A 21,595-nucleotide genomic window follows, 5' to 3' on the forward strand; every position below is an offset into this window, starting at 1 on the left:
AAACAGAAGATTGCATCATCTACTGAGAAGATTACCATGTTCACCACGATGGACTTTCCCACTCCGACTTCCGCCTTCCCTGGGTCCTCACAGGCTTTTCTACACGTTCCCATTACGGCACTTGTGACCCTTCATTGCACTGCTGTTTACGAATCCATTCTTCTTGTTTCTAATTCTTCTATCCCCATTCCTAACACGGCACCTAGCACGATGCATGTGAAACCATGTGAGATGTCTATTTTCATAGATTAAAAGCTCAAATGTTGGAAGGTTTATGTGGTTCAATCTAGAGGGGGTGTTTAGTAATATCTGCTGATGAGGGAATGAATGAATGGGTACCCCCCCACTGGTCTACAACTAGTTGACAAGTATCATAAATGACACCATGATTTTCACAAACGCTGATTTGTCTCCTAGATACATGTTAATACCTTTCTCACTTTCTAGTAGAATTTTGTTAAAGACATGTTGTATCTGTGAGGTATGTTTTTACATGAAATGATGTAGTTCATAATATTGTTCTCAAGAAAATAGAAGATTTAAGAATTATCTATGATGAGGGGCACCTGGGTGGCTCAGTTGGTTGAACATCTGACTCGATTTCAGCTCAGGTCATGGTCTCATGGTCATGGGATCGAGCCCCATGTCGAGCTCCACATTGACAGCTCAGAGCCTGCTTGGGATTCTCTCTCTCTCCCTCTCTCTCTGTCCCTTTCTGCTCATGCTCTCTCTTCCTCTCCCTCAAAATAAGTAAATAAACTTAAAAAAAAAAAAGATGATCACACACACACATTCACATATATACTCACATACACACTTTGGAATGAACTTACACCATTCTAAATTCTAAACTTGGGCATACTCATCCCTGTTTCTCTCCTACTGAACCAGCTCAAAACACTATAAGAGGTCCCATAATTAACCAGTGTATTATCTGGAAGCCCAACAATTTCCTACCCCCCAGTCCTACCCCCAGACCCAGCCATCTATTCTTCTAAAAAAGATTCCTGCGGTTACAAAACTGGCTGCATGAACAGTAGAACAAACAAGGCATATGAGATGTTTGTGTCTTACATTTTATATCATCGAGGAATGACCAAAATCATCTGTTGATGACTCCCTCTTTGGGGATCTTCTCTGATCAAAGAAGCAAAGCTGGAACATATGATAAACGTTGGAGCTCCCAATGTCTCAGGGAATGTCACGTTTTGACCAACGCTGTGCTGAGGGCCAGCCCTCTGAGGTGGGACGTGAGTTGACAGGAGTCGAGAAACTCTATCCTTTCTGTGATGGTGCACAGACAGGAGCCTTAACCACCGGTATGTGTGACTGAATCAGCAAGCACAGATTTAAATGCCTGGAGAGATCATATAGGTAGGAAAAGGAGGTTAAATGTGAAGCAACAGAGAGTAGTGAGGAGTGTGACAAAGTATTCCGTAAAAAGGCAGCAACCGTTTAGTTTCGTGCGGGTCTATGAAGTCAGTGTTGCCAGATTTGACGATTTTTAAAAAGAAGTTCGAAATTTGGATGCTCATGAGAAGTTCCCCAGTTTTTGAGATACTGCATGGCTGAAGAGAAATCTGACCTGCGGTCACCACTTACAACCCCTACCTGGAACCATAACCCACGGCACCTTACACACACACGGCATTCAGAAATTGAAAGAGAATTCTGCGGTCACAATCTTCAAAGAAAACTCTTGATTTTAAATACTTTCACTTATCATTCCTGAGACTATTCTGACACATGTCTCAATTTTCGATTTGGAAAATACAGCTTGAGTGTCTCTAGTTAGCCTTTTGGACCTCCTTAAGAGTGCATAGTGATCCCACCAGGCTCAGAAAGGGAGAAGAAACAGGCCTACATGCTAGAGGGTGAAAAGTGCCCGCCAATGCGTTTATCTTAGGGAATGAAGAACGGTACACACGGCCTCAGTTTCCCAGCACTGGATGCACTTCTCCTCCCCTTTCACTTGCTCGTGTCTCTCGACATGCAAATGTTTTGGCTCTGTTATTAAGAAATTATATTTGAGGAGCCCCTCGGTGGCTCGGCTGGTTGAGCGCCCGACTCTTAATTTCGGCTCAGGTCATGATCCCAGGGTTGTGGGGTCAAGCCCCACGTCAGGCTCTGCGCTGAGCAAGGAGCTTGCTTAAGGTTCTCTCTCTTTCCCTCTGCCCCTTTCCTTCTCTCTCCCTCTCTAAAAAAAAAAATTATATATGAGTTATTCTCAGAAGCCCAGTCCACGATGAGAGTACCACATCCACTGGACAATTACCACTCTTTTCTAAGTGTTTTGGTCCAACATCAGCAAAGCTTGCCTTCCAGCTTGAAATTCTTCCAGTCCACTAACCAACAGATGGCATTACTAACTTTCCTGAGATACGCACGCACACACACACACACACACACACACCCCTTCCCCGTGACAGAACATGCAGTTTGGCTGTGGTGTTAGAAGCACAGTGAACTTATCAAGCAGCAAAGTGGGTGGCGGGGAGACAGAGGAATCGGAGAGAAAGCTTCATCCCCTCGTTGGCTCCCACCCCCAATTAAGGAGTCCGGGGCATTTAAGGTCTACCACATTTCCGTGTGGGGATAGAAGCATAATTCAACAAAATGTAGCCTTTGGACAGGAAGTGGGAGGGTCGTCAGTTTGGGCTGGAGCATATGCAGGATAATCACGACACTGTCTTTGCTGGTGTCAAACCTATATTTGTTAAATAGCTCCCAGAACAGTAACCGGGCACTGTCTTCAGACACTGCCCGCTATTGAGGAGAGGGAACAACAACGTCAAAAATACCCTGTCGAGCCACCCAAGTCAGATAATTACACCGGCTGCAAAACATCCAGGCACGGAGCACTGGAGACCTTTGAGGGGGTCCTTTATCATGCCCTGCCTTTTCCAGAATGAGGCTAATTTGCTCCTCTTTCAGCCAGCTCCAGCACAGAGAGCAGCCGAAGGAGAGAGCAGAGAGTGAACTGTCAGCGTTATTGAAAAGATTCATGATTAGTCACACTCGCTCACAGGCCAGGCCCTTGCCAGACACCACACCACTCATTAGCAGACCTGAGAACTGGAGTGCTTCCCACAGCTGAGCAACAGCTCTGGGCCTGGCAGGCCCCCAGGGACCCACAAAGCCCTGTGTTCTCCCACACCCTGCGATGAGAAAGGCCAGTTTGGGCAAGCCTGGGTGCCATTGGCTCCCCCGATGCTAAGTGAGTCTATTTGTCTTATGCTGCGTATCGCTTAAAATATTATTATTCAGGAACTCAGCTGGCGTGGATATCAAGGTCACATCTCTTCGTGTGACACTGAAACACTTACCTGACGGGGGCCGCCATTTTCTGCCCAGGTTCCCTGCGGAGCACCCGAGAGCTGGGCACGTCTGTGGTGTGTCATCCTCCCTCATCTCGTGTTCAGCTACAGCTGTTAGCCCTGCTCTTCCCAGAACTGGAAATATTTCTTGTCCTTGTCTGAGTAATACCGGCAATTACAACTGAAATTTTCAGTGCTGGATATTGGAGGGCTCAGGGTGGTGAACACTCATCCAGCTCATTTGCAGGAGACAGTGTGGGCCGTAGGATTGATTTCAGTTCCCATAGCAATGGGGAAATTGAGGCTGGGAGGGATCAGAACTCACTCAGAAGTGTAGAATAAGGAAGAAGAGCCAGGTGCCTGCTTTTCTGTTCGTCTTCACTCCCTTTATTCCAGCTGCAATCCCATACAAGAAGACACCATTTCCAGTTTGGACAGTAAACCATTCTCCTCTTAATGACAATACCACTGTCAGAGTTATAACTCCATGAAGCTCAATCAAAACTAACCAAAAAGATCTGGCTTCTATTAGCGTGTTCTGTATCCTCCACAGGGGATCTGAAAGCAGAGGGCATGGGGCCAAGACATCATAAGTGATCACAACAGGCACCAAATGCAGTGGTTCATCACGCCATACGTCCGAGCAATGTGGAGCCATGACGGGCTCTGGTGGAGAGAGGAAATGATCGTTGTAAGGCCCGACTCCAGACCAGAGCTCACGTTATCTGGTACACACTGATATGCGTATTAGCTTAGATTTATAGTACCTGCAAAAGTGGCCCTGGCCCTAAAAGAAGCTCGAGTGGTGAAGAGTGACCACGAACAACGTAAGTATGATTCGAAGCATCACACTCCACTTCTTCAGGCTGGAGACGCCCCCACCCTGGCTTCACAGAGATGTTGCCATGCTGACCCAAGCGAGTGTGGTAAGGCCTTGGGGAAATTCCTGTGAGTTTCTAGAATTTTCAAAACCCCCTGCAAAGCTCCGAGACAGTACTTCAAGTTGGCAAACTCAGAAATTTTGTGTGAAGGCCATTTACCACGATGGACATTCAGCACCGTGCCTCCCTGGTCCGCTGGGGTAGAGGGCAGTGGGCCAGGAGGGAACGGAAAGGGGCACAGCCGGTGCCTGTCACTCAGTGTAAATGGGCGGGGGGAACTACTGCCCCTTCCCTGTGTGAGTCCCCCAGTCTCTCCCATTCACTGTGCTTCTGAGGAAAAAGGGGTAGAGTCTCAGACAAGGGATCAAGTCAGAGGAGCACCCTACTCGACCCCAAAAGAAACTTGCTTCAGGGTCGTTCCAGTCTCCTACAGCCGCCCCACCCCCACTAAGCCTGGGCTCGTCGGCCAAGATAACTACTCATGATCACCAGGCCCAGCAAAAGCCTGACTGATGTGGACGCTGCCAATATGTGGTCCACCTCTGGAAGTGTGCATGTGTGCATATGGCAGGTAACGGCCTTGCCTCCGATCTTTGCATTACTTGCTTCCAGAAGGGAAGTGATGCTAACGGCTGACAACTTTTGCATCTTTTCCCCGGGTACCATTTTAAGTGCGTTGACTCTGATAGCTCTTCCCACAACTCGATGAGGAAATACGTTCCTCATTTATGCATGAGGAAACTGAGACCCAGAGACTGTCCGGTCACACAGCCAGGAAGCGGCGGGGCTGGGATTTGAACCCAGAGCTCAGTGTGTTAGTTAAGAAACAATGATATGATTCCATGTGGACGTGGGCTCTTGTGTATCCAGTGTACTGAGCATGTGGTCAGACCTCTCTCTCTTCAGTGACCCGAGGACATGCATAGAAAGGCAAGGAAGATTTGATGAAAGGAGGCCAAGGGGAAGTTTAGCATAATGGTCAAGAACAGGGGTTTTGAGATCAACAGATCCAACGGGGATCCACTGTCACTTACAGCTATGTGACCTTGGGCAGTTACTCAGACTCTTGAAACCTCATTTTTCTCACCTACGAAATGGGAGTAATGAAAGCTTCTAGCTCACAGGGCTCTTGAGAGGTTAAAAGGAATGGGCCCACATAAACATCATTGACCATAGCTGGCCAACAGGAAATGCAGCATAAGGGCAAAATGAAAGTTCTAGTTATTAAATATGGGGAGATCAGTGGCAGTGAAGGGATGGAAACGTTTTTAAAAAAAGACTCGGGGCGCCTGGGTGGCGCAGTCGGTTAAGCGTCCAACTTCAGCCAGGTCACGATCTCGCGGTCCGTGAGTTTGAGCCCCGCGTCAGGCTCTGGGCTGATGGCTCGGAGCCTGGAGCCTGTTTCCGATTCTGTGTCCCCCTCTCTCTCTGCCCCTCCCCCGTTCATGCTCTGTCTCTCTCTGTCCCAAAAATAAATAAACGTTGAAAAAAAAAATTAAAAAAAAGACTCAATGTCTACATTGTCTTCTTAGTTGTCAAATTTGCCATAGAGACTTAAGAATAAGTAAGAAATTTCCCTTAAAACGGTCATTTTGGAAAATAGCTGCCGTTCTTCTTCCGGCTGCTGTCACTCGTGCTTCCCCCTTTCTCCCCGGGACCCGGTACATAGTTCATAGTTCTCGTGGAACAGCTGACTCCTCCACATTTCGATCCCAAGCCTGGGCAATAGATATGCCCCCATTACCCAGGGGTTTCTGTCAGAAGAGGGGCCTCTGGGCGATTGTGGCCGGACACGAACCCCACTTCCGATGCTCTGGAGCAGGTACGGTTCTGCCCCATCCTCTCCAATCATCCTCTTCTGCGCCCTCACTGCCCCTCACAACTTGGCAGCGCGTTGGCAGGTCGCTGGCCAGGAGCCTGTATTCCGCACACGGGTCCTGTCACTATAATAACCATATTTTCTCTTGCGGTGAAGAGTAATTGAATTAAATTGGGCAGCATTTGATCCTGCCCATACTAATTGCCTGATCCAATTGAGGCCTCTGTGAGGTCATGGGCAGAAACGAGTGGAGCAATCAGACAGATGTCCTTGTCCCGCAGGCCTGGCCGTCATGTTTTTCTTATTCCTGTGCACGCCCTGGAGACCCTTCTCCTTCATGGGGAACCCTCTGGAGGGTGATGGGGTTCATTGGGCTGGGGAGCAGACCAGGAGAAGCCCCGGGCATGTGGGGAACACAGGAGAGCTGGCAGGGAGCAAAGTTTGACTGATGTCCCAACATATGGGCATGCAGATGTTTAAACAGGAGTGGACAGAGGCACAGGCTCTTGGTGACATCTATAAATATGGGCTCAACAAACACTGTGTGTGTGTGTGTGTGTGTGTGAGGGAGAGGGGGGTGGTGGGGGCAGGTGGGGATCGGCCAGTGGGAATTACAAGTTTTGCTCTGGTAACATCTCAAACTGTTCGCTGTTTAAAAGTCACTTGTCTTTGGCAAACGAGCAGTTCCTGTAGTCTTTATCAAGAGTAAATTATGTGGGTATGTTGCTTATCTAAAAGTAAATAAGAAACACAGATGACTGCCTTTAAATGTCTGATGAGCTCTATTTTGCCTTCTTTCTGCAGATAAAATTAAATATCAGCATCAACCTCGAAATTTACCAGCAGGATGCACAAAGGGATGGCTGGAGGGGCAAATGGGAGCGAGTCTGGGGGGTGGGGTTATGCCTTTAAAAAGGTCTGTCTCCAGGGGCACCTGGGTGGTTCAGTCGGTTAAGCATCTGACTCTCGATTTCCGCTCAGGTCGCGATCTCGCAGTTCATGAGCTCGAGCCCCACGCCAGGCTCTGCGCTGACAGCACGGATCCCATGGATTCTCTGTCTCCCTCTCTCTCTGCCCCTCCCCTGCTCTCTCTCTCTCTTTCTCTCAAAAATGAATAGACATTTAAAAAATATTAAAAGAATGTCTGTCTCTGTCATCCTTCCCCTGTCCTCACTGGCCACTTGATCCTGACATCACCGCTCACCTTTCAGACATGAAACTGAGTGACCTTTGCAAACACCTGACCCCGTCTCTCCCTCCATCTCAGAACCCTTGATGGCAAATGCGGAAACAGAACAGGTGCTCACGTGTGGAGGAGCCTAGAAATCCAGGTCTGCTTCTAAAACACTGATAAGGTTGACTTCCATCCCCAGAGGCGTGACCTCTGTCACTTCACTGAGCAGTCTCCCTTGTGGGTTGACCCCTGGTGAACCAGACAGCCGAGTGGGGAGGAGTACTTCATTTTGACTCGTCACCCAGGGCCCGCCAGAAGGAAAAGGTGCTGAGATCTTGAGAACGATGAGCAGCAGTCACGCATAGGACTTAGGACGGCAAAAATTATTGTCCTGTTCAGAAGCCCAGAGTAGATGCTCCCTGATTAGGTCTGTGCTCATCTTATTCCTCCAACAGGAGCTGACGGAGGGTCCCCTCCTTCATCGATACTCTGAGGGTTCGGTCTGTGTGTGAGGATAAGGATCTGTGGGCCGAGTGAGAAAGGAAGTCCCAAACACCCAATAATTTCTAAATTATGGGTTATGACACATTAATGACTCCCCGGATGGGGAAAGTTTCCATTGGGGTGTATGATTCAGCCTCCTAAGAGAGCCCAGTGCCTTCAGTATGCACCGACTTGGTTCTCGACCCACTAATCCTCCAGAGTCCAACCAACTCCTTCCAAGCGAGAGTTCCTCCCAAAATGTATGATGAATCACCGTTGCATTTTACATTGCTGTTAAAGTAAATGAAAAGTTGGTTACATGGGAGCGAAGTCGAGTAGGTACATGATGTGGTCAAGGAGTTCTCACGGTACACACTGGCGTCGCATAATCAGATCACCGGGGCCCGCCAACTGGCACTTTCTCCGTCTCCTTCACATGCTTCCCTACCTGTCTTCCCACTCCATACACCGTGCTCCCCGGGCTTATTAACCGCTGTGGAGGGTCGTGGTTACCATACGCGCACCCTGGACCAAATCCAGATGTTTGGTCGCTACTCGACAAACATCAATAGAGAACCTACTGTGTGGCAGGCTCGGGGCTGGGTGCCGGGCGGAGGGAAATGCATAAAACGTGGTGTCGGCTGTCGGGTCTCACATATACTTTGGCATCCAGATACTTGCGGAATTTTTCACTGAAATTGACAGTAATAATAATAGTAATAACGATTTTTATTTTACTTATTTTTAAGTGTTTGTTTACTTTTGAGAGAGAGAGAGAGAGCTTAAGCATGAGTCGGGGAGAAGCAGAGGGAGACAGAGAATCCCAAGCAGTCTCCACGCTGTCAGCGCAGAGCCCAATGTGGGGCTCCATCCCATGAACCGTGAGATCATGACTTGAGCCAAGATCAAGAGTCGGACGCTTAACCGACTGAGCCACCCAGGCGCCCCAATAATTAAAAAAAATTCTACTCATATGTTTTGCGAAGCCACCAGCCTACTTCATGGCAACTGCTCAGTACAAGACATTTCCCGGCTCACCAGGGTGCACACGCATGGCCTTGCTCACTCGTGTGCCCGGTGAGGCTCAGGTGCGTGTTCTCATCCCAGTCTGACAGCCAAGCAGTGACAAGTGGACACGGACCAGGTCGCACATGCTACTGTGTTTTACACCATTTTAGTCCCGATCCTAGGGTCGCACTGCTTTCCATCTGACTTTTACGGTAAGAAATGTAAGATGTTGGGAGATAATAATTTAGATTTGAACTAAAAATGTCTTACTGCCTCTCTCTTGAGCTTCCAAATTAGTAGAGGACCCCAAGATTGCAAATTGAGTTCTTTTTTTTTAAAAAAAAAAAAAGCTACCTTTTGCAACTAGTTCCCTGAGCGAATCCGTTTTCTCAGTACTGTGTAATTAGAACAAATATATGTATATTCCCTCCTCAGCCTTATACCCTTTCCTACTCGCCTCCCACACACCGGCACCCGATGTGCGAATTCACCTGCTCTTCCTCCATTTGGGCCTTTGCTTAAACATGCTGTGTCCTCCATTGGAATGCCTTTTCCCTCTTCACCTTCTGTGGAACCTCACTTCCGGGCGGCCATCCTGACTCCTCCAGGGCGAGGTAGGAGGCTGCACGTTCCCGTATCCGTGTTCCCGCAGAAATGCTCTCCCAGCACCTCCCTCATCGCGGCAGATTTTTTGTTTACACGTCTGAGCTCCTACTGGCGAAGAGCGGTAGTTTATTTATATTTGTTTGCCTGGTGGCCACCCGCTGCTGGCTCATCATATGGACTTAGTGAATGTGTGTTGAATGAATGAATGGACAGATGAGCAATTTAAATAAGAAGTCAGATTTAGTCCTTTCGGGAGGTAAGCGTTTACCTCTCTAAAGCGTCTATGCTTCATAAGTCATGCCTCCTAAGCGTCAGGTACAGCTTTAACTATTTCTACGAATTGCCTCATTGAATCCTCCTGAACCAGCTCCATGAGGTAGGCGGAATAATTATGTTAATTTTTCAGATGAGGAAACAGAGGCGCAATGAGGTGATGTAACATGGCTAAGTTCCCACAGCCAGTGAAAGGCAAAGCTACGCCTGGATCCCCTGAACCTGTATCCCCCCCCCCCCAGGATTCTTTCTCCCTACTCTTTACAGCGAGAAAGTTGACGCATTTGGACATATTGATGCAAATCAATGACGACTATCCTCTAAAATAGACGCATTTGGGAACCGAGGAGGCCATTTTCCTCTATACCGGATCATCCCAGGGTGCGGCAAATTTTCAATACTGATTCCATGCTGTCTCCCGCCCTTGCCCTGTCATTGTGCTGCCATGAAGGCTTGCTTCTCGGCGTGCCTGTCTTTGGAAAGGCGAGGGGGAGAAAAGGAAGAGACATGAGCTCTGAGGCCAGAACCCTGAATGTGAAGACAGACTTGATCACTTACTGGCTGACCTTCTCTGAACCTGTTTCATCATCCTTAAAATTGAGTCCGTAACCAGTGTCGCGTTGGTTGCTATTGGTGTTTGTTAAGACTAAAATAAATATGTAGTGTGTTCACTGGCTTTCTTCGCGTGCTAATTCCTTGATTCTAACGTGCTATAGGGTTTGAAAACTAAGCTTGTTAGAATCGGGCCTTAAAACAGCACGAATGAGGTCCCGATGCGGCGTTCTCCGAATAAAAAGCACATTCGGCTTTAGGACGCGTCTTTTCCTAACGGTGACTTTGGCGGCACTGGCGTCTTCTTCACTTTCCTCCTCTTCCTGTCCACCTTCCCCAGGGACCAGGCTGGGTTCCGGATAAGTGAGGGCTCTTGGCAGCCATCAGGCTTACGTGGCTCACCGCTTGGTGGCAGCAGTCCACACCTCCTTCGGCCCTCCTCTTTTATGTAAGCGGAGCTCTTCTTAGGGGCCAGTCTCCACTTCTCAATCTCCTCCATTGCTTTTGCCGTAAATGCGGGGTGACACTTTTCAGGCGGTAGCAAATATTGTTTGTGCGTGTTTTTGTGCACTCGTTTAGGACGACGAGGAGCTCGGCCAAAGCCAAACTAAGCACATTTCATCAGACCATTTTCACTGGGAGGTTTTCCTTACACAAAATTATCTGCAATTAAAAACGTAGAGAAATTTTCTCAGTGTGACACAGCCTTTTAAAAGATAGGGACAAAACCCTTATGGAAAAAAGCAATTTGTAATGCCAGTAATTTTCTACCTCTGTCCTGCTATTATTAAGGAGAGCGGTTTTAAAAGGAACTCTTTGCTCCCGTCTGCCCGCTCAGGCTGCGGGCTCACATAATGGCCTGTGTCTAACTTCGGTCCATTGCCATGGGAGTAATTACACCACACACTCAAAAGGGCGATTTGCTACAGAATCAAAGAAGCAGCAGTCGGGTTCAAAATGAAAAACAATCTCTATACACGTGAGGGGAAGGAGCGTGATGAGGTAGAGAGCATCCAGGGAGCACTGCTTTATGTGGGAGAGTGCCGTGAACAAAAGTTTTGACATAGGACATCAGAATAAGACAAGAGCATACGTGAAATCAGTGAAATCCTTTTCCCGAGGCCCCCTCTCCTTCTCCCACATTTTTCTATCACAGCACGTGGTTGGATGGTCCCAAATAAATAGCTCTTTACAGCTGTTGGGATATTTCCTGTACCAAGCATTCCATGCTTTGTAAACTCTCGGGAAAGAATCACAGACTCCACGGTTGTGCGTGTGACCTGGGAGTTCATCTTGTCCCATTCCTCCGTCATCACAAAGGTCCAAAACGAAACTTTCCCAAGGAGATCAAAATCTACACTGGAAATACCATGAAATTATTTTCTTGAGGCCAAGGACCAAGGACAGGGCCAAGGACAAAGGACAAGGCCCAAGTTCCCTTAGTTCCCTTAGTGTAAAGGGTCATAGTTCTCGTCAAGGAAGGGACGTGGGACCCAGAGGTGGCAGACCCTGGTGAAAAGTCTGGGCTCTGGACTTATCAATTCCACAAGCTGGACAAGTCACGTGACGCCTCTATGCTTGGGTTGCTTCAAAGACAGAGAACATAATCTATGTCCAGTGATCAAGTGACAAAATGGATGGGAGAGCGCTTTGTAAACTGGACAGTGTTATTCAAATGTCACTTATTAGAGTTTTGCTCACTCTGTTTCTCCTGCAGTGAGTTAAGAATCCAATCCTCTACCACTGAAATGCAAAAGAACTGACATCCGCAGGGAAGGGGTACACTTCTAACTACACACACACATACCACCAGGCTCAGCAGCCTGGAAGGAAGTGTGACCTGAGGACGAAGAGGGAACATAAAACCCATAAATAAGTGGCAACTTCCTGCTTCCTTCCAAGAAGTGGCTCTGTGTATTTGCCAGGGCCCAGCCTCGATCTAGGGCTATAGTTGTTGGGGGGGGGGGGCAGTGACAGGGGACTTGGATTTGGCCACCGTCTTGCAGGGCAACTCTAGGTTATTTATTCACTTGTCTCGTTACTCATTCAAAATAAATAGCGACTAGAGATACAGGGTCTTGAGCCAGGCAGCCCGGGTTCAACTCTTGGTTCCACCAATGACTTGAGAGGTTACTTTGGGATAAATACAAATACCAGCCAGTATTTATTGAGCATTCAGGTACGCTAGCATTATTGTATGTGTATCAACTCAGGTGATCTTTGCAGCAACACCATGAGGTTACCCTGTTATTATTCCTTATATTCCAGGTGATAAAACCAGGGCCAAGGTGCCCTTGGTCACTCAGCTGGCGAGTGGCAGGCTCACACGCTCATCATTCATGCCTAACTCCCCTTAAAGAAATGTGTCCATGTATGTGGAGTGCTTAAAGTAGTATCTGCCACTCAGTAAAAGCACTCAATGATAGCTATTATTTATTGTGTATTTCCTATGTATTGTCTATACACCAGTCGCCCTGCTAGATGCACGCAGGATACACAATCTCCCCAGCCCCACCCCGTAAAGATCACAAATAATAATACCTGCTCTATTTACCGCCCCCCCCACCGCGATTATTCTGAGGACCAAGTCATAAAGGCAGTGTATGCAGATGTAGGCGTGCTTTTGAAAGTGAAAAGCAGGTACATTTGGAAGGCAGACTTAGCCTTAGTTTAGTTTAGCCGACTCTGACATAGCGTCCTCGTAAAAGGAAAAACTTAATCCAAGAGATGCATTATAATAATCTTCTTGTGGGAATAAACATCATCTGGTGCTATGGCAAGTGTCTAGAATTCCATTTGCCAAAATAACTGATGTGATTTTGTAGTTCCTAGAGTGTCACGTTGACTCCAGCCCTGTTGTCCTCACTCTGTGCTTGTTTATTTTCCTCCAGAGTAGGACACTTAAAGCCATCTGAAATGTCTGTTTTCTTTTCCAGGACCGGTTGGCCCTCTACCAGAATATCGGAGAACTGATCTTTCTAAACCCTCAGTCAACATACGCTTATTGAACGTGTACTCTTCGTAAAGCACGATACTAAGGACTCTATCTGTTAATGCTTTCCTCAATTTTGTCTACAGTTCTGGGTTAGTCCTGTTGTAATTTTTGTATTACAAGGATCAGAGAAACCAACCGGAGAAACAAATGCAACAGGGGCTCATTCTCCTTCCGTGTCTCATGGCAGAAAATTGAGCCTAATGTAATTTGGGAAAATGTGGAAGAGCACCAGGCTTCTTTTTGCCCAAAAGGCAAATTTCTCTCAGGAAGATGGAATCACATACACGATGTTAACCTCATTTTAACAGAAATTTCTTGACCACCTACTCTGATCGAAGTTCCAGGATATAATACTTAAACCCGCCGTGTTACCTTGCACAAGTTACTTAACCTTTCTGGACCTCAGTATATTTATCTATAAAATGGGGGCGGGGGGAGGACTCCTCATGAAGCACTTGGAAAGTATTTATTCCTTCATTTAATCCTCTCAAAAATCCCGTGAAAGTAGATGTTGCTGATCCCTGTCACGTGTGATAAAACCGAAGCTTAGCGCCCTGAACAAAGCAGAATGCCTAAGTTCTCACAGTTGGGGGACAGCAGTGAAAAGACTCAAATGCACATTCTTCATTTGCAGATCCTGTGTTCTTTTCCCTGGACCAAAGGGCCGAGCCAAGGAAGGCTTGTCATCGGAGAATTCGAAAGCCTAAACAATCAGTGCCAGATTTTATTACTGTTCAACTCAATTGTCCTTATCCCAGTTATTTGGACACTCTGGCCCCAGAATTTCTTGGTATCTGCGTTTGCAGTTCAGTACTCAGAGAACTTCTCATAAACAGTTTCAAAATACAAGTGCTCTATTTCAAAGGTAAGCAAAGCCAAGTTGACTTTAAAGTCAGAGGGTTCCGTTCTCCCTGCTCCATGACCCGCTTTGCATGTTAGAGGTCAGGTTTTCCCAGTGATAAGGGGGACTTAACTAGGAAGTTCTCAAAGCAGGAAAGCTGAGCCTGAGTGCCCCAGAGGTCATCGGTGGGGAGACGGCCTTGAGGGGAGGGCTTTATCTAGGTGGACTTGCTACCCGGAGTCGGGCAGGAGCAAATGCGTGCTATTTCTGCCAAAGGTTACGTGCCAAGAGGAGCAGCTGACATCATTGGGAGCGCCTCTGATGACGGCACACGCAGTGAAGAAATGATACCGATGTCTAGGTAGTGAGTGACATGGAGAGACTCCCTTTGGGAAGCGTGTGGGTTTTAGTGCCTTAAGGTTCAGGATATAGTCTTCTGCGGCTACAATATTCTCTCCATCTCCTTCTCCTTCCCCCCTTCCTCCTCTTCCTCCATATTACCCATTCTCTCACTGAACAGTAATCAGCCCACTTAATTCAATGCGCTGAACTTAAAGCCCATTCTGTCCTATGTTGTCATGTTTTTTTATTTCACTAGAACCTTGTAAGATGGGCCTCACACCAAGCCCTACCGGGTTCCACTCAAGGTGATGTGCATATATTTTTCTACCCCTGCTTACTATACTCACTCTTAGAAATGGAATTCTTAGGTCCTGTTCTTTGTGCCTGTCCCAGCGAGAGGCTCCAGGTAGGTAAGCGCATTGGAAGGGCCTCGGGAGACGAATCTGGGATCGATACCTAATGAAGTTAGAATAAATCGTCATATTCAATGGCAAGAGGCATTTGTTAGAGTCCCTAAAAGAAAATTATCCCAACACAGTAAATCAGGGCACTCGTGTTTGTTTTGTTTTTAAAAACCATGAAGCGTCCACCCCACCCTCACCCCCACTCCCCAGCAGAATGAAACAGGAAACAGAGCAAAATGATGGCTCTCGATCCAGCCACTTTCCAGTCTTCCTTCTAGGGGCCCTCCTGAGAGGAAGGAGGCCAGTCTGGAGTCAGAAGTACAGGGTCTGCTCCTAAGCCCAGCTCCTCCCGAGCCCAGCCAGGCACTCCCGGACCCCTCTCCTGCCCTCAGGAAGAAGGTGTCAGCCTGTCCCCGGGGCTGCTGGCCTCGCCTCTGAAGAGGAAGGACACTTCATTGTCCACATGCTCGTGTTATGTTAACAGGTTTCCCAGAAGCTAAGGTGAAGGTCTGGGTCTGGAGGCCCAGCCCATCTCCTTCTGTGCTCAGAGACGACAGGCCATAATTCCCTGTATGACAGGGTGGTGTAAACTTGGCGGCCATTACCGTATCCGCCCTCTGCCTCCTTGGCTAAATGCAATTCTTAGAGCCTTACCTGAGAGCCTTCTTTGCTAATCTCAGTGGCTCACCTCTGAGTACCCCCCAGGGAATTTTCTCTTCTGTGCTGATGCAGGTCAGGTTTGCAGAACCCAAATTCAGCGAAGGATTAAGTAATTTTCCACATTGGCTGCCTTTTGTGCTTAAATTCAGCCCAAAATTGCTTAATTCTCTGCTCTACTCTGACCACATAGATTTTAGCCTAAAATTCCTGAAATCATAAAAGAATCCCCAGGATCCCTTAACTTCATTCCATCCACCCTCAGCGTTAGTGCAGTGCTGTATCTGCAACTAGAAAGAGAAAAAGGATCTGCTTATATAACTGGGGGGGAGAGAGAGAGAGAGAGAGAGAGAGAGAGAGAGAGAGAGAGAAGCTTTCATGACTGCAGCAAAGTATAAACTGTATTATGCCATCACTGGATTTAGTATGCGAAGCTAGTGTCATTTTATAAAAAGAGCTCAGAACTGACAGACAGGAAGCCTGGATTCTAGTGTTGTTCCTGCCACTTGAAAAGTAAAGGATTCTTAGCCTTTTCTTTCCTTTTTTTTTTTTTTTTTTTTTTTTCCTTCGTGGATCCCTTTGAAGACCTGCTCAGTGCTTTGGAACCTTAACCATGTACGTACGGAATTTGAGGGAACAGATAACAGAGCCTGCCTCTCAGGGTAATACATCCTCCCCAGTCTATTTCTGCAGACTTTTCCGGCACTCACACCCACAGAGTCCGCTGATCCTGCCTGAGGACGGAAACAATCTAGCAGGTTATATTTTTAATGTTCAGAATGCTAATTGTTCCATGCAGCCTGGAGAGTGAAAACAGAAGAGCGTTGAGAAGTTTCAAGAAGTGGTAGGGTAGCTCTGTCTTGTCCTCGGTTTTCATAAAATGCTAAAATTATCCCTAGCTCTTCAGAGCGTTGTTCACGGTTCCATATGGTTTATATCCTAGCAATCTAGCAATTCATCAATCTGTTTACATACTGATGTTATACTTAGATTGATATTTAACTCTCCTCAAAATCGCTGCCTGGTGAAAGATTTATAAATGACTGCTTTGCAGTAATAGAATAGATATGCACTAAATGGAAAATAGTAATCATTTGGTTGCACATCATGGTCTTTTTTTATTTACACATACGTAACCGCACATTTATACACACGCGCGGAGAGCTGGCTGTGTCAGAGCCCCCGACATTGTAAGTGTGCCAAACACCGAATGTCGATTTGTGATGCAGCAGCTAAATTTCTGGATATAAATAGCCTCAGATAAAAAATGCATCTAAAGTAAATATAGAGCTACTGGCACGCACATAAAAAGTGTGCAGTTAACTTACCACTCCCTTTTTCAACTTGTTTTTATTTCATGGTATATGTCACAGTGGTATTTAAAATCTGTCTGGAGACCACAACAGTGCATGAAATAAATAGCCTTTTTTTCCCCTACTCCTAGAGTATCATAGACTCTTACGGTTGGAAAGGATTTAAAGGCTGTTCACCCTGGCCTCTAACCCAATACAGGCAACGCCTCTTTTATAACCTTGACAGATGGTTATATAAGCCTCTGCTTGAATACTCCTAGTGATGGAGAGCTCACCTCTGCATAGATTAAAATAACAGGAAGATCTTCCTTATATCAAGGCAGAGTAGGTTCCAGGTAATTTCCATGGCAGATCTAACACCAAATGTGTCTTCCTTCCTCTTCAAACTGGCTCATTCTTTGATGTTTCCCTTTCTAATTAATAGAACCACTGATCAACCGCTTAGAAACTAGGCCCCATACACCCCCCTTTCTTCCCATTCAGTTGGCTACCAAACCCAAATGAATCTGTCTTTGTCAAAGAGCCTTTTGGGTCTGCTGCCTTCCCTCCATCCTGAGGATTTTATCACCCGTTCTTGGATTACTGCAATAGCCAATAACGGATTTCCCTGCCTTTAATCTCACATTTATGGTCATCATCAAAATGGAATCAAGACTTCCCTCTGTAAAACCCTACCGTCAAGCCCTATAACAACACTAGAGGGGAGCAGGCTCTGGCTTTGCTCCCCAGTTGTATGCATGCATGTATGCATGTATCTGTGTGCATGTGTTTATGTATGTATGTGTGCACGTGCGCATGTATGTGTATATGTGTGTGTATGCACACGTGTGTGTCTGTATGTCTTCATCTCCACTTAAGCCACCCACTCCAAGTCTCAGACCTTTGGAACCACTCACGGTGCTAAATTCGTTCCTATTCTCTCATCTATGGTGCTCTTAAAAAGTTAGCTCCTCTCACTATTATTGCCATTGTTATTCGTATTTTTCATATTGTTAAGGCCTCAGTGCTAGTGAGTGGTACTGACAGAACTCAGGGCTCAGACGGTGGGGTGCCTCCCAATGTGGACACTAACGAACCCCCAACCAGCCGTTCCGTAAATCAGCCATCGACAGATCTAACTCTTCAAATTGTTTGTAGGCTGTGTCTGAGGTTCTCTTCACAAGTTAGTTGTTCAGAACTCCAAACACACTTCCTCACTGAAATAACATTTCAGAGAGGGCTGGCCCACACGGGTAAGCTGAGATTCCCCATACGCGTAATCAAAAGGCAGAACACGAGACTGTCGTACTTGCGTAACGCCATATATTAGGTAGGCAAAACTTTTATTTTTCTACTTAAATAAAACATTTGTTTATTTACATCTTACTTTAGCTATTTCAGCTATCTCTTCTTTCGTCTTTGCTGCTCCTGAAAAAAAATTGTCCGGAGACAATTGGAGCACTACCAGCATTGAAACTCACTCACACTGAAGGCTACGTGATAGAGGCATGATTGTTCTCTACGTGCAGTCATCTTTGGGAGCTCCCAACTCATCCAAGGGCTTGACAGAAGCAAGCGCACAGTAAATGTCTCCTGAGTGGATACAAATATTTAATGGTAAGGGGTCAGAGGACACAGGAGCCCCAGGGTGAAAAAATAAAATGCCAGGAGAGATTTGATGAGACTCCAGGGTTAGCTGAACTTTCTTACTGGTATGGCTGGTTCTCCTCCCTAACTCTTATTTTTGTGATGGGTACAGGGAGAAATCAGGTAGAATTGATGCTATGCCTGAAACTCTCAGTGGGGGTTGATAATTACCCTGGTGTCGTGTGCACAGTAGAGATTCCAATATAACTATTTCAACTAAGAACCACGGTTTCCCCCCTAAATTAGCCAAAAAGAGAGTTTATTTAACCTGAACGACCTGGAGAGTTTGTTAGTAAACAGTCTGCCAACAGGCGCTATATTCTTCTCTACATATTAAAGAACAGTTACCAGTGATTTGAAAAAGAATTCACCCAGTACATGAAGGTGACCTATGCTGGGAATTGCCAAAACCCATGGAAATATTACTTTAATCGCCTAGACAACCTTGGACCCACTAAATTGATGGTTGCCATCATGTACTTATATTCTTCCCCTGGGGCTCAGAAAAATAATGTTAGTTTTAATTTCTATTCTGCAAGTGTCCTCGGTGGAAATAATAACAGCCTCTTGCTACAACTAGTCCCTGTTTAACTGGCAGGTCTGGGCCTGACTGAATGTTGAAGGAAATATACTCTCTCCTCTCCCCAGGGGTCTCCCAAATCTTTCAGTCTCTGATTGTTCATCTGGAATGAAACTTACATACATCTCTTAAAGGCAAAGGTCTAATGAAAATGTATGTACATATGAAACACCTTACAAAAGTGCTTACGGCATTATTTATAATCACCAAGAAATGGAAACATCCCCCTGCCCTTCAACTGTTGAACGGATACAGTGCATGCGTTGGACTGCTTATTACTATTAAGCAATAAAAAGGAACAAACTATTAATACACACAGCAACATGGATGAATCTCAGATGCATTATGCTAAGTGAAAGCAACCAGACCCCGAAACCACATGCTCTATGATTGCATTTGTAAGACATTCTGGAAAAGGCAAAACTATGGAGACAGAAAACCAATCAATGGTTGCCAGGACCTGGAGTAAGAAGAGGTTGACCTCAAAGAGGGGCATTTTGGGAGATGATGGAATCGATCTAGATAAGGATCACAGTGGTGGTCACACAGACCATGTGTTTTCAAAACTCATAAAACTGTACAATAAAAAGAGCGAATTTTATAGTATGCAAATTATGCCTCAATAAACTTGACCAAAAACACTTTTAATATAAAATGTCTTCTAAAAAGAAAAAAAAAAATTCTAGTGCGATTATACTACTCTAACCCAGGTAGATGTTTTTTGATTGAGAATGGTTAAAATGATAGCTAACTAAGGTCAGCATTGAGCAATATTCACCCAGCAGGGCAAGCTGATGGCTGTTTTTCTGGAAGACCAGAGAGGGCCCTTGTGGGAATACAATCTCAAAGTTGTTGACTTCTAGAGCTTGTGGACAGTGTAGATTGGGATGGCAAAGGGATGGCTAGAGTAAAAGCCCAGCTTGGGGCCTGTGGGTGCATGGCTGTCAGTGGTCCTTCTCCAGAGCAAAGGCCGAACGCCTGAATGATCAATGAGCAAAAACATAATGCAGTGCACGTGTTATTTCCAAGTACTTCCAAACTGCGTCTCATTGAATCCTGCAAGAAGTCTGCAGAACGAGGGTTATCATCCCTGTTGTATAAGTGAATAAGCCGAGGCTGGAGCTCATGACCTGGCCAGATCACAGCAAGGTAGCGGACTGCAGGGCTGGGCCCTGGGGCTTTTGATTTTATGCTTTCTTTCTTTTGTGGTTGGTCGGTGATTGTTGTTATTGATGGTGGTGGTTTGAGTGGTTAAACTCTTCATCTTTGAGGTGAGCCCCTCATCAAAATAAGAAGACCGACTGGTGAAGACAGATAGAAGCTGTTCTTTCACTGCAAAGATAGAAATTAGGGTAACTGTCCGAAAAAAGAGACAAAGTACGTGTCGGGATTTTGTCCAGAATAGTCAGACTACACTGCATGAAACCAAGCATCTGATTTATAATTGCGTAGTTCAGGGCGGCGCTCGGGTGTTTTGAAAACACCCGGATACTGGAGTTTTGAGATGAACCGTCTGACATTTTCCATATGGACGAGATGTCTGGGAGCATTTGGCTTATCCTAAGGGACCCAGCGGAGGCACAGGGCAGTTGGGTGTCTGGATGAGCATTTCAGCGTCTCACAGGGCTCTGTTGCATTCTCTGAAATCACTAGCCTCCACACAAAAGCATGAGAAATAAACCACACCTTTGACACATCTTCCTGGTAACATAGATCCCACTGCTCCATTGCACAAGAAACACGGATCGTGTGGTGTTTTTGGTTGGCATAGGAACAGCCTTGGAAATTTTCAAACCAGAAGGGTCAGAATGTTAGGAAGTTTGTAGCCGGGGAACATTCGCGCAGTGGCAGCTGATAAGCTAAATATCCTGACTAGACTCTGTCCTCTCTTTCTGGCACACGGCCTAACTGAAAAACAGAGTCCTGTGTGATTCCAGAACAGTCGCACGAAGCGGAGGGCACCCTCACACGGCACCCCTGCTTACAGACTGTCTGAGGTTCTGCCGTGCCCGTATAGGAAACTGGGGCCCAGAAACATGGAACACGGGGTTAGTGTGAGAGGAAACTAGGGACGGGATGTGACGAGTGCTGTGTGGGCACTCTTACACATCACACCGAATCCCCCTCCCGGGCAGGGTATGTGTCAGAAAGAAGAAAGATTCCACAGGAGGTTTAAATCCACCCTGTCGCCACCCTCTGGTCCGGAGCTTGGAATTTTTCCCCTCTCTTTGTTTTCCATGTCTCAATTTCGCTCATCACCTTCTGGCTGCAAGCCCATACCTTCCGAATAAAGCGGAGAACATTGCAGAGGTCTCTCTTCCTTTGCTCCTCTTGTTTTTATCTTGTTCATCCCATGGAGGGAAGAGCGAGGTGGGAGAGAGAGGGAGATGGAGGGGCACTCCAGAGGCGGCACGAGGGAGCAAAAGCTGAAGTCCCCAAGCACGAGTGCCTTAGAGGACTCCGAACTTATTAATAATGACTAATGATTACCCATCTCCATGCCGCCTGCAACCAAACTTGAACAGTTCTCATGCATCTTGCGTGGAGCAAATCTAGCCGGTGGAAATCTGGATTTTCACAGAAGCGGGACTATGAATTAATATTCCATTAGCAAAGACGAGACTTTGAAAGTATTCGTGAAAACCTCTCTCAAATGGCCAGTTTTTGGAGTGCATTTTAAATATGACTAGACTTCTACAAATGTGATTTTCACATAGCTCTTTG

At 46.4% G+C, this 21,595-nt stretch overlaps 1 long non-coding RNA gene across 1 annotated transcript in view; it reads right to left on the reverse strand.

Annotated features, from left to right (window-relative positions):
• LOC109497596 overlaps positions 1-21,595 on the reverse strand; it is a 379,881-nt gene that overhangs the window by 4,953 nt on the left and 353,333 nt on the right. The window contains exons 10-14 of the long non-coding RNA XR_006594206.1: positions 14,639-14,747; positions 9,174-10,776; positions 3,327-3,875; positions 1,075-1,357; positions 36-202 (exon numbers count right to left, since the gene is read on the reverse strand). This is a non-coding gene — a long non-coding RNA (uncharacterized LOC109497596). The remainder of the gene's footprint in view (positions 1-35; positions 203-1,074; positions 1,358-3,326; positions 3,876-9,173; positions 10,777-14,638; positions 14,748-21,595) is intronic.

The sequence above is a fragment of the Felis catus genome, chromosome A1 (assembly GCF_018350175.1).
Source record: "Felis catus isolate Fca126 chromosome A1, F.catus_Fca126_mat1.0, whole genome shotgun sequence".
Taxonomy (NCBI): domain Eukaryota; kingdom Metazoa; phylum Chordata; class Mammalia; order Carnivora; family Felidae; genus Felis; species Felis catus.